Raw genomic sequence first — 13,430 nt, 5'->3', positions numbered from 1 at the left:
TCGATCTACTAATGGTTTTGCGTACATTTTCGTAGCAGTGGAGTTGACATCAAAATATGTGTGTCTTACACCTTTACGCAAAGCAACAGCTCGTTCAGTATCTAACGCTTTCATCAAATATTTTCTTAAAGAAGTTGGTCATGTTGATAAGGTTATATCAGATAATGGATAACAGTTTCGTTCTAAAATTTGGCTTCGTACTCTACGGCGTCGTAAAATTAAACCAATTTTCGTTTCACTTTTTCGCCCTCAATCTAACGCTTCAGAGAGATGGATGAAGGAAATCAATAAATTGTGTCGTCTTTATTGTCATCAGAATCACAGAACGTGGGATCAGCATCTTCATATTTTTCAAAACATTCTGAATGAACTTCCTAATGACTCAACTTGTTTACCGCCTATACTCATATTAAAAAACAAAGCACCGACAAATCGCATATCTGAAATCGTTCCTTTTCCGCCTTCACGGAAACTGCGGCATTCTGAAGTTGTCAACCTGGCTCTACAAAATATTGCATCTGCGGCTGCTAGAAGAGAAAAATCAGCTAAGCGTCCTGGTCGTTTAAAAATCTTGTCAGTTGGTCAAAAGGTGTTAATTAAGTCTCATCGTTTGTCTCACAAAGGAAAAGGCTTGTGTCGCAAATTTTTTCTGCTTTATAACGGTCCTTATAGAATTCGCAAAATTATTCATGATAACACTGTTGAAGTAGAAACTCTTAAATCCCGACGCTCCAAGGGAATACATCATATATCTAGCGTAAAAATTTTTGTGGAATGACATACTTTTGAGAAACCAACAGCTAGATGTAAACATGCAGAGAATACAAGGATACCGCGCTGTGTTTTGGCGGCGGCACATACTCAAAGCAACAGTCAAGTCTGCGCGCCGCACAAGGCAGTCATTGACCGCAAACAATTGCTTCCTACGTCACGCGCCTACAGCTGATCGAGCGCTCAGTGCGAATGCACTGACAGCCGTAAACAAATACACAGTCTAATTTCTCCGACTAAATTCAGTATAAAGCTATAGTGACTTGATGAATTATGTTATTAACATTCAGTATTTTTCAGGATACGGTTCTATAAAATATTTAAGAACTTCAGGTAAATTCTGTGTGTGTCCGACGTTAACACGACTTGCTATCGAGAAATTTTCAGGAAGAATGTAATTTCGAAGAAGAAAGTAATAAACTAAAAAAGGTAACTATTAATTGAGTTCATTTTTCAGGTAACATACACTCCTGGAAATGGAAAAAAGAACACATTGACACCGGTGTGTCAGACCCACCATACTTGCTCCGGACACTGCGAGAGGGCTGTACAAGCAATGATCACACGCACGGCACAGCGGACACACCAGGAACCGCGGTGTTGGCCGTCGAATGGCGCTAGCTGCGCAGCATTTGTGCACCGCCGCCGTCAGTGTCAGCCAGTTTGCCGTGGCATACGGAGCTCCATCGCAGTCTTTAACACTGGTAGCATGCCGCGATAGCGTGTACGTGAACCGTATGTGCAGTTGACGGACTTTGAGCGAGGGCGTATAGTGGGCATGCGGGAGGCCGGGTGGACGTACCGCCGAATTGCTCAACACGCGGGGCGTGAGGTCTCCACAGTACATCGACGTTGTCGCCAGTGGTCGGCGGAAGGTGCACGTGCCCGTCGACCTGGGACCGGACCGCAGCGATGCACGGATGCACGCAAAGACCGTAGGATCCTACGCAGTGCCGTAGGGGACCGCACCGCCACTTCCCAGCAAATTAGGGACACTGTTGCTCCTGGGGTATCGGCGAGGACCATTCGCAACCGTCTCCATGAAGCTGGGCTACGGTCCCGCACACCGTTAGGCCGTCTTCCGCTCACGCCCCAACATCGTGCAGCCCGCCTCCAGTGGTGTCGCGACAGGCGTGAATGGAGGGACGAATGGAGACGTGTCGTCTTCAGCGATGAGAGTCGCTTCTGCCTTGGTGCCAATGATGGTCGTATGCGTGTTTGGCGCCGTGCAGGTGAGCGCCACAATCAGGACTGCATACGACCGAGGCACACAGGGCCAACACCCGGCATCATGGTGTGGGGAGCGATCTCCTACACTGGCCGTACACCACTGGTGATCGTCGAGGGGACACTGAATAGTGCACGGTACATCCAAACCGTCATCGAACCCATCGTTCTACCATTCCTAGACCGGCAAGGGAACTTGCTGTTCCAACAGGACAATGCACGTCCGCATGTATCCCGTGCCACCCAACGTGCTCTAGAAGGTGTAAGTCAACTACCCTGGCCAGCAAGATCTCCGGATCTGTCCCCCATTGAGCATGTTTGGGACTGGATGAAGCGTCGCCTCACGCGGTCTGCACGTCCAGCACGAACGCTGGTCCAACTGAGGCGCCAGGTGGAAATGGCATGGCAAGCCGTTCCACAGGACTACATCCAGCATCTCTACGATCGTCTCCATGGGAGAATAGCAGCCTGCATTGCTGCGAAAGGTGGATATACACTGTACTAGTGCCGACATTGTGCATGCTCTGTTGCCTGTGTCTATGTGCCTGTGGTTCTGTCAGTGTGATCATGTGATGTATCTGACCCCAGGAATGTGTCAATAAAGTTTCCCCTTCCTGGGACAATGAATTCACGGTGTTCTTATTTCAATTTCCAGGAGTGTATTTCCACTTAGGTACGTACTTTAGACGTAATTTGCTGCTCGCGATTACGTGATTCATACTTTGTGCTTATTTCATGTTCTATGAATTTACTTGTGAAGCGACGTGCTTGTGTACATTTGCTGATTTTTGCCAATGTTTCATTAATGAACAGGGTTGTTATTTGTATATATTATGCATCGCTTGGCTGCACTGCTCTTTCACTGAAGTCATATTTTTTTAAATTGTGTGCCTGCTGTGCTCATTTATTTAAATTATAATTGTAACCTGATTAATTGTGCTGACTGTGACTATGTATGTAAGTTATACTTTGTGATTTATCTGCTTGCGCCTTCATGTTTACTTATTAAGATGACATATGAACATTTATTTGCTTGTGCTGATATGATACTAATGACCTGTTTATTACGTAAGATATATGTTTACTACTATGCGTATGGATTGCATATTTCACACATTTCTGTTTTGTTGTCATAACTACTCTTTAATTTGGTATATATAAATGCTGATATACTGTGTGCAAACATAGAGTTTAGGTCACACTATTGTATTAATTATAGATTGTTCGCTTGGCAGAGCCTCGTTGCAAGAATTGTGCTGCATCCACTTGTTGACATTCTGTTCACTACTGGTATATTTACTCGCTATTGCATGTTTTGCTTACGCTCAGTGCCTTATATTTTTAAGACAAGAAAATGAACTGCTATAATTCGACGAACGACATTAGTACAAGAAACTTCATAGAAGTCACATGAGTTGAGGTTTTATGGAAGCTGTATAAATTTATGCTAATAGGAAGGAAGCTAACGACATGACATACCGAAACTAGGTTTAGACCATTGACAGTTATTACACTGCATTTTTCGTGAGCAATTGAAATAGGAAGTGACACTTGACACAATAAATACTCCACATGTTTGATTCTGTTTGCCATAATTCTTGAAGTGGTGTACACACTGTGAAATATTATGATCATTCACACTCCGTAATCGTACTTAATTACTGAGAGTTATTCGAACTAAGTCTGTTAGAGGTCATGTATGCATTTCTTTTGTTTATAATTCATAATGAGTAGAAGATTTGGGTTAGATGGATTACACAGAGGTTGTGTGTTGACAGTGTGTCTTCGGATTGTATGGGATGATGAGGTTTGCATTAGGATTTTATCTGTACAAGTTCGAGGAGACTGACTAGAGGAAAGAGTTGTTATGGAAGTGAAATGATATTGGTAATAAGGTTTGTATGTATCGACGTATTGAAGAGGTATTATTGAAATTATGTGAAGTTGATGATTATTGGAGTTTTGGTGGACAAGAGGTAAGGTAAATGCTATTAATGATAAGGTTTATATGTATCGACGTAAGAGGTATTATTGAAGTATTGAGATTGTGTGATGCTGATGATTATTGAAGTTTTGGTGGATAGGAGGTAAAGTAAGCGAGGTGCATATTTTTTTTGTTGGTCTATATGGAACAAGGAGGATGAAGATAGCAGACTAGAACACTAAAGTGGAAGGAAGATTGTCTACACACACTTTGTTAAATCACTAAGCAGTATATACTTTTTTTTGAAGAGAGGAAGTATTTGCATATCTTGGCACACTGACAGTTGTTCAGCAACAGTACATTTGATCTGGCTTGGCAAACATTGGTCTTGACATGATGACTATGACGTTGACTTAGCTATTATTGACTGTTATACATTGCTGCCACTACTACTTGATACACATGATGAACATGAAATTTTGACAGAATTGCAATTACACAGTTAACACTATTCAGTTACACAGTAGTACTTAATGTGGATGAAAGATGAGTGAGTGTGTTTTGTGTGTTTTCCTTTCCTAATCCTATCCACCTATCTCCTAAATATTATTTTATTTGTATGTAGTGGCTTGCACTGACACCCATAAATATTATAGGTTTACTGATATTTGAGTATTTGTAATAGTTAATATGACAATTATCTGATATCATGTGTGTTTATTAGAATTTGTATGTTTAGTGTAAGAGCATTGTAAAAGCATTTGTATGTGTATTCAAACTATTGTTCATGCTTGAACTGTCTGATTAGTGATGGTGAATATTATGAACTGTTACCTGCACTTTTTCAACATAATGGGTGCCACTTAGAAATGATTAATTTCTGCTGATGGACTGTGTGATTAGGATAGTGAATATTATGGACTGTTACTTGTACTTTTTCTACATGATTGGTGCCACTAGGACATGTTTAATTTGTGCTTATAAACTCTGATGAGCAGTGTGATCAGTGATAGTGAATATTATGGACTGTTACTTGTACTTTTTCTACATGATTGGTGCCACTAGGACATGTTTAATTTCTGCTAATTAACTCTGATGAACAGTGTGATCAGTGATAGTGAATATTATGGACTGCTCTCTGGACCTGCTTATCATTGCTAGGTGCAACTGATGGACTGCTTCTACTAACATAATGTCACTTGTTGCTGTGTGTACCTGCTCAACATTACTGGGTGCCACTGATGGACTGCTTCTACTGACATAATGTCACTTGTTGCTGTGTGTACCTGTTCAACATTGCTGGGTGCCACTGATGAACTGCTTCTACTGAAATAATGTCACTTGTTGCTGTCTGCACCTGCTCAACATTGCTGGGTGCCACTGATGGACTGCTTCTACTGAAATAATGTCACTTGTTGGTGTCTGCACCTGTTCAACATTGCTGGGTGCCACTAATGGAACTGCTTCTGCTGAGAAATGTGACTTGTTGCTGTCTGCACCTGTTCAACATTGCTGAGTGCCACTGATGGACTGCTTCTACTGAAATGAAGTCACTTGTTGGTGTCTGCACCTGCTCAACATTGCTGGGTGCCACTGATGGACTGCTTCTACTGAAAAGTTGTCACTTGTTGGTGTCTGCACCTGTTCAACAATGTTGGGTGCCACAGATGGAACTGTTTCTCCTGAAATAATATCACTTGTTGGTGTCTGCACCTGCTCAACATTACTGGGTGCCACTGATGGACTGCTTTTTTTTACTGAAATAATGTGACTTGTTGCTGTGTGTATGTGCTCAACACCACTGGGTGCCACTGATGGACTGCTTCTACTGAAATGATGTCACTTGTTGGTGTCTGCACCTGCTCAACATTACTGGGTGCCACTGATGGATTGCTTCTACTGAAATGATGTCACTTGGTGTCTGCACCTGCTCAACATTACTGGGTGCCACTGATGGATTGCTTCTACTGAAATGATGTCACTTGGTGTCTGCACCTGCTCAACATTACTGGGTGCCACTGATGGATTGCTTCTACTGAAATGATGTCACTTGTTGGTGTCTGCACCTGTTCAACATTGCTGGGTGCCACAGATGGAACTGCTTCTACTGACATAATGTCTCTTGTTGGTGTGTGCACCTGTTCAACATTGCTGGGTGCCACTAATGAACTGCTTCTACTGAAAAGATGTCACCTGTTGGTGTCTTTTTTGTATAAACTGATGTTTTGTGTATGTGTGAACTCTTATGTAAAGTCACATGTATGAAAAGAAGTTGTATTGCTTACTGTATTTCATATATTAGGTTATTGAAAGGTCAGTGCAAAGCCAAAATTTTAACTAATTATGTGATATTTAGGTATTAATATTATCTTTTATTTTTGTCTGTATTTTTGTGAACGAATTTGGTGGTATTTTCACCACCAATGCTGGCAAAAATACCATCAAATTCTGGCCCGTGGAGGAGGGGCATATGAAAGGTGGCTACACTGAGCCACAGCGCCAGAGATTGCGCCAAAGAGTATTATTCAGCCGTCTCCACTGGCACTGCTTGGGTAGAACTCATAGTAGTCAGTGCTTGGGCAGAACTGGTAGTAGTCAGTTTTTGTTGAGATGTGCTAGTAGGCAGTGCTTGCTGAGATGTGATATTGGAGAGTTCTGGTTGAGATGTGGTAGTAGCGAGTCGGTGTGGAGAGATTGTAATGTTTAGAGTGCTTTTCATCAATATAAACGAAGGAAAAAAAATTTTTTTTCTTTTCTCTCTCATTATTTCAGTGTCCTAAATAATGCGTCATTACAGGTTCAGTCAACAAAGCGTCTGGCGTGTGTTCTTGTATTAGAGTGTAATGCTGGGTTTCTTGCGCAATTATAGTATTTCTAATTTTTTTTATAACGTCAGTATAAATGATATTTAAAAATTTCTTGTCTTATTGAAGAAGAACCGTGCCAGATGTGTACGTTGAATCACACTTCCACACACAGAACAGTTACTCTTCTGCTTGTTGTTGCGTTGGTTTTACAGTTGCTGGGGACTTAATTACTTAACTGTGTTAAAGAAAATTTTCTTTCATTCTTTGTTGTTATTCTATGTAGTCAGATTGCGTACAAATACTAGTCAGGGCCAACCGTTTACGAGACACAGCGTAATCGGACTTACAGCTACTAAAAATATTTTCATTCTAAATAATTAAGCCCCCATGCAACTGATGACAAAAAAAAAATGTTTTCCACTGCAAACGGATTGTCGTGCGATAAGCCTAATTCTGCTGTCTTTTTTTTCCCGACATATTTCTCTCGCATGCTGGCTATGGCTGCCAGGTCCGTTGTGTGAGCTGCAGTAACGATTCCGCCAAATACCACTCAAACTTTCCGCCGCGCACAGCTGCCGCAGGACATAAGGGAACGCGGGAAACACTTACGCACGCGCTATATCCCCTGGAAAGCTACCTACGAAGCGTAAGCCGGAAGATGGAGCGGGAATATCCAGTCTGCAGCCGCTTACCTGCGAGCGCGGCGAGTGGTGAGCGGCGTCCGGCAGGAGTCGGGGCATCGCTTGCCCGTAGCCGTGCCCCACCGCCAAGAAGTCGACTGTGCAGGGAAAAACGGCCAGAGACAAATACGCAGTAACGTAAGTCACGTTTTCCATCGTGATGGAACTCATTGACAACGTATGTAGTGTTACATTACGACTGATGTGTCACAAAACAGACACACACACTGTTTCCTACGGAGAAGAGCAGACACAGACTAAGTGATATCCACGACAGCTTAATTGTACTCCATATGGAAAACAAAGGCAAGGAAAATTGATCCGCCACAGCAATCAGAAATAAAGTTACATAAGGAAAAAGGTTCTGAAAACTCGTTGAATGAACAAATGGTAAACAGAGTGGTCCATTGATCGTGACCGACCCAAATATCTCACGAAATAAGCGTCACGCGAAAAAACTACAAAGGACGAAACTTGTCTACCTTGAAGGGGGAAAACACATGGCGCTATGGTTGGCTCGCTATGTGGCGCTGCCATAGGTCAAACGGATATCAACTGCGTTTTTTTAAATAGGAACCCCCATTTTTTATTACATATTCGTGTACTACGTAAAGAAATATGAATGTTTTAGTTCGACCACTTTTTCGCTTTGTGATAGACGGCGCTGTAATAGTATAGCAGTCACAATTTTTCAGTACTTTTAAAAGTTTATTTTTTCCTACAGAAACAAGTATATAATAATGTAACCGTTTCATAAAATATATGCACATATACCACATTCTCAAATATTTGTATTGTTAAGGACCTCTAGTAAATAATAATGTAACACCTTCTAAATAATATCTGTGCATTTGTAAACATGCAGCATCTTCACGATTGAAGTTCTTTGACTTGTTTTGAATAGTGTCCGAAAATGTGCTGTGTCAAAATGTTCCTGCGAATGTGCTGTTTAACAGAAACTGTATATTTGTACATAAACATTCTCCAGAACCACGCACCTACTACTAGAAACAGTAAGTTATTTTTCGATTTATGATAGTTTATAAACTATATTTAATAATGTGGCATTTTGTAATATAGCAATGTGATCCTGCCAGGTCCAGAATTAAACGAAATGTAAAACTGATGTAAACTGTCAAATCACCTGAAGAAGAACCCCCAGGTCTCGAAACGCATCTTGCATTTTAATAATATCACCGTAGGTGGCCGAAGGTGGTTGTTCTTTCTTATTCACAATAAAGAGTTATAATCAACCATTGTGATTTATGAGGTTGCTGACGAGTTTCGTAGCAGTGACTCGACTGTCACTATAACACGCTCATTACTAAGCGGATGAGTTCTCCTATGTCTAATATTACTTTGGAATTACGCGCATTTATGCACTGGACTTTCAGTAAAAAACAGACTTCTATGGAATTAGCTCTTCTCATAATTGTAGCTTGCAGCCTTAAACCAATTTGTTAAAGGTCTCAGACTGTTGTTGTTTTTTTTTTTTTTTTATTTTGACGTAAAACAAAACGGTAATTCTAAACATACACGTTATATACGTGATAAATAATTATTGATTCGAAGTCTAGTCATATCTACCAACATACTGACATTAGCACTGTGAACTGGAACCGTGACACATCTGAAAGGACGATGTTTCTATCATCAATAGCTGCGAGAGCGTAAGAAAGCTAGTCTACCAGTCTTGATAACATAGGAAATAACGTGGGCAGGTGAGATGATTTAAATCATCCAGTTGAGTAGTTCCAAATTGCACCATTAGTTCGTGCACCAGTATAGGTGTTAAAAACTATGCTTGTATAGCACATTTTTTTGATAAACCATTATAGGTACTAACTGTCTTTTTTTTTAAGTAGAGTATCAAGGTACTGCGTGCTACCATTACCGAATATTCTATTAAAGCAACAGTCTTCCGCGGCATGTGCACATCGATCTAGAAGACATAATATGTATCCGAATTTTAGAAGTCGTAATCAGGAAAGACGTCACGACCAGTTCCATCGGAGCTAGTATTACTCACCTCCATTAGGCAAACTGTGGGATAATCTTAGGTACACATATAGGCTTACGGTAGTTGTAGTAGGTCTGCTCGACAAACAATGTCTCCAGTATGTATCAGGAATGCGCAATTTATTCTCTATCGCAGCCAACCAGACCCTCCAGAGCAGAGACGTGTAATGTCCTTTGCATTCTCAGATCTACGCTCACTAGAATTTTCCATACGGATTTGTTTTTAAAGGAACAGGCGATTATCTGGATATGCAGTACGGAATACCACAGATACTGTTCATTGTTCTATAAACAATTACAATTCCTGATTGTCCTTTTTTAAGAAGAGTATTGAGATATTACATCCTAGCACTATCGACCATTACAATTCCTGATTGTCCTTTTTTAAGAAAAGTATCGAGATATTACGTCCTAGCGCTATCGAATAATCCATTAAAATACATCCGGCCAAAAATGTAACACCTACGTATTCCAATTTTAGAGCTCATAACCAGAAAAGACATCAGGATCAATACCATGTGATGTAGTATTACTTCAGCCCCCAGTAAACAAGTTCCAGATTGATTTCAGAATGATTTTCGGGATATATATATATATATATATATATATATATATATATATATACGAGAAACTTTAATAGGTACTGGTCTAGATTAGCTAGAAAAACAATAATAAACCGTAAGAATACAGTTCTATTGCCGATTATCTGACTTATCAGGAATACATGAGACTGTTTACATCACACCCACATCTACCGTAACTCCCCAGAATGTTGTGTTTTAGACCTGACATAGACCTGTCTTAGTATTTACCACCTGTCTCTCCCATATGTTATCTTTCGTGTGCATATGGTAAACACTCGATGATGATTATTTGTACCGGCGACAGAAAACAACATGTGGGTAAAGACTAAATCTCTTTTGGTCATATAGGGTCGCTACCTTTCCAACCACCTACACACGTGAAAAAAAGTTTTGGGTACCCCGGTCCCCAGAACTCCTGAAGACAGACCTTGACTGTGGTTTCTGTATCACAGACACAGTTCCTCTGACTGTTCAGAGATGGCACTAAACCCGCCCAAAGATGTAAACAACCGCGCATGAGCAGCGCCTATTAGACGGAGGGGGTCCGACAGCCGATCAGTTCCACTCATTCCACCAGGAAGGAGGTACACAGCTCGTGTTGTCTGTAGTTCAACCATGCCTAGACGGTCAATACCGCGGTTCGATCGCGCCCGCATTGTTACTTTGTACCAGGAAGGGCTCTTAACAATTGAAGTGTCCAGGCGTCTCGGAGTGAACCAAAGCGATGTTGTTCAGAAATGGAGGTGATACAGGCAGACAGGAACTGTCGATGACATGCCTCGCTCAGGCCTCCGAAGGTCTACTACTGCAGTGGATGACCGCTACCTACGGATTATGGCTCGGAGGAACCCTGACAGCAACGCCACCATGTTGAATAATGCTTTTCGTGCAGCCACAGGACGTCTTGTTACGTATCAAACAGCGCGCAATAGGCTGCATGAAGCGCAACTTCACTCCCGACGTCCATGGCGAGGTCCATCTTTGCAACCACGACACCATGCAGCACGGCACAGATGGGCCCAACAACATGCCAAATGGACCGCTTACGATTGCATCACATTCTCGTCACCAATGAGTGTCGCATATGCCTTCAGCCAGACTATCGTCGGAGACGTGTTTTGAGGCAACCCGGCCAGGCTGAATGCCCTAGACACCCTGTTTAGCAAGTGCAGCAGGGTGGAGGCTCCCTGCTATTTTGCGGTGGCATTATGTGGGGCCGGCGTACGCCGCTGGTGGTCATGGAAGGCGCCGTAACAACTGTACGATACGTGAATGCTATCGTCCGACCTATAGTGCAACCATATCGGCAGCATATTTGCGTAGTATTCGTCTTCATGGACGAAACTACGCGCCCCCATCATGCACATCTTGTGAATGACTTCCATCAGCATAGCGACATCGCCCGAATATAGTGGCCAGCATGTTCTCCAGACATGAACCCTATCGAACAATCCTGGGATAGATTGAAAATGGCTGTTTATTGACGATGTGACCCACCAACCATTCTGAGGGATCTGCGCCGAATCGCCGTTTAGGAGTGGGACAATCTGGACCAACAGTGCCTTGATGAACTTCTGGATAGTATGCCACGACGAATATAGGCATTCATCAATGCAAGAGGATGTGTTGGTGGATATTAGAGGTACCGGTGTGTACAGCAGTCTGGACCACCATCTCCGAAGGTCTCGCTGTATGGTGATACAACATGCAATGTGTGGTTTTCATGACCAATAAAAAGGACGGAAATGATGTATATATTGATCTCTATTCCAATTTTCTCCACAGGTTCCGGAACTCTCGGAACCGAGGTGATGCAAAACTGTTTTTGATGCGTGTGATATACGCCTGTTTGACACATTACAGCCTTTAGACATCTACACAACCATTACTTAGGCCTCTCCTTTGCATTATCAGAATTACTCTCACTATATTTTTTCTCCCCAATATTCTCAGCACACTAGTAAAAATCTCTGGGAAAGGCCCCGCTTTCGGCGGTTTTAGAAACCGTAAGTAACAACCATTTCTCCCAGTCTTGCTTCAGTAACTTATACCAGACTTCCAGCTGTAATATCTCTAATGAACGGACCATCATCCAATCCCTTTCGCATTGAGACAGAGGAAAAAATACGTTTCTACAACATACTAATTTACTTATGAGGCACATCCAGCAGTGTTTGGAAAAAGAAATCTGGGTTATAAGCAATAATTTTTCAAATATTTTTATAACCGATGGACTATGACAGCAGCAGCTCGCATGATGGCATACAGAGCTGCTGTCGACCTTGGACGATTCAGCAGTGATGGACATGACCTACTACATCCACTAGCAATGAGATATGGACTGGTGAATGGGGCGCGATTTCGGTGTTCCTGATTATTCGGTTACGACAGCAACCGTGACCTAGCATGCAGATCTGCTGTTGTGGTTAATATTGGTTGTGGGTTCCAGTTTTAATTCGGCGATATCTTTATGTGACGGTGTAGTGGAGAACCATGTTCTGGACTGAGAGAAATATGTTTATCATGCTGTAATACAGCACTTCTGAGTAATACTTAAGTCGTCGTTGCTGGGGTCAGTTTTAAGAATCTCCATGTAATAGATAACTAAAACTGTATGCAGACAGAACTTAATTGGTAAGCTTTCATCCGTCTTGAGTCTCAGAACGGTTTAAGGCAATTTTCGAGTATTCTTACTACCTCCAGTAGAAAAACTGCTGCCTTTCTGCAAATTATTCGTTAGCTAAGACCGCATAAATGTAATCGGCACAAAGTACGGATGAGCACATTTTAAATGCTGTTTGTTAGAGTTCAAAAATACTTAATAAGTATTGCATTGGGTTAAACACACGATCTGTTCTGTACTTCTATATTTAAGCCTCCAACTTAGTAATACAATGGCCTTTAGCCAAGGAGTACGTAAAAGCACCTCATAGTCACGTGTATGGACGCTTCATGCAATCTGTGACGTGGTTACCGATAACTTTGTTCACGCCGGGGCTTCTGATTTGACGTACAAATTTACTATATATCTTAACTCTACAACAGAAGGTCATCCATTTTAAACAGTCTATTCAAACTATCTTATAGTTGGCCACAAACACATAGCTGTTTCCCTCGCAGAAATCCTGTTCTGATGGTACGTAATCAGTGTTTGTGGCGTCAGCACTACGCCAATATCTACTCGTTACAGCCTATCTCGGCCGATTACCGCATCTATATTTTGATTATTTTTTTTCTGAGTATCATACATCTTGTTTTCCGAGGAGTCTACGATAAGATTGCTTTCTCAACCACTAGCATGGATCTCAGTCAATTAGGAAAGATACTGAGCAGTGATTCTCGTAGATCATTCAGGGAAGCATCCAAGATTTCTCCCCGAAAACAGTCAGATGTAGCACTGAAGTCACATCTTGACTAT

Source organism: Schistocerca americana, chromosome 6 (assembly GCF_021461395.2).
Source record: "Schistocerca americana isolate TAMUIC-IGC-003095 chromosome 6, iqSchAmer2.1, whole genome shotgun sequence".
Classification (NCBI taxonomy): domain Eukaryota; kingdom Metazoa; phylum Arthropoda; class Insecta; order Orthoptera; family Acrididae; genus Schistocerca; species Schistocerca americana.
Note: the sequence above shows the minus strand (reverse complement) of the source record.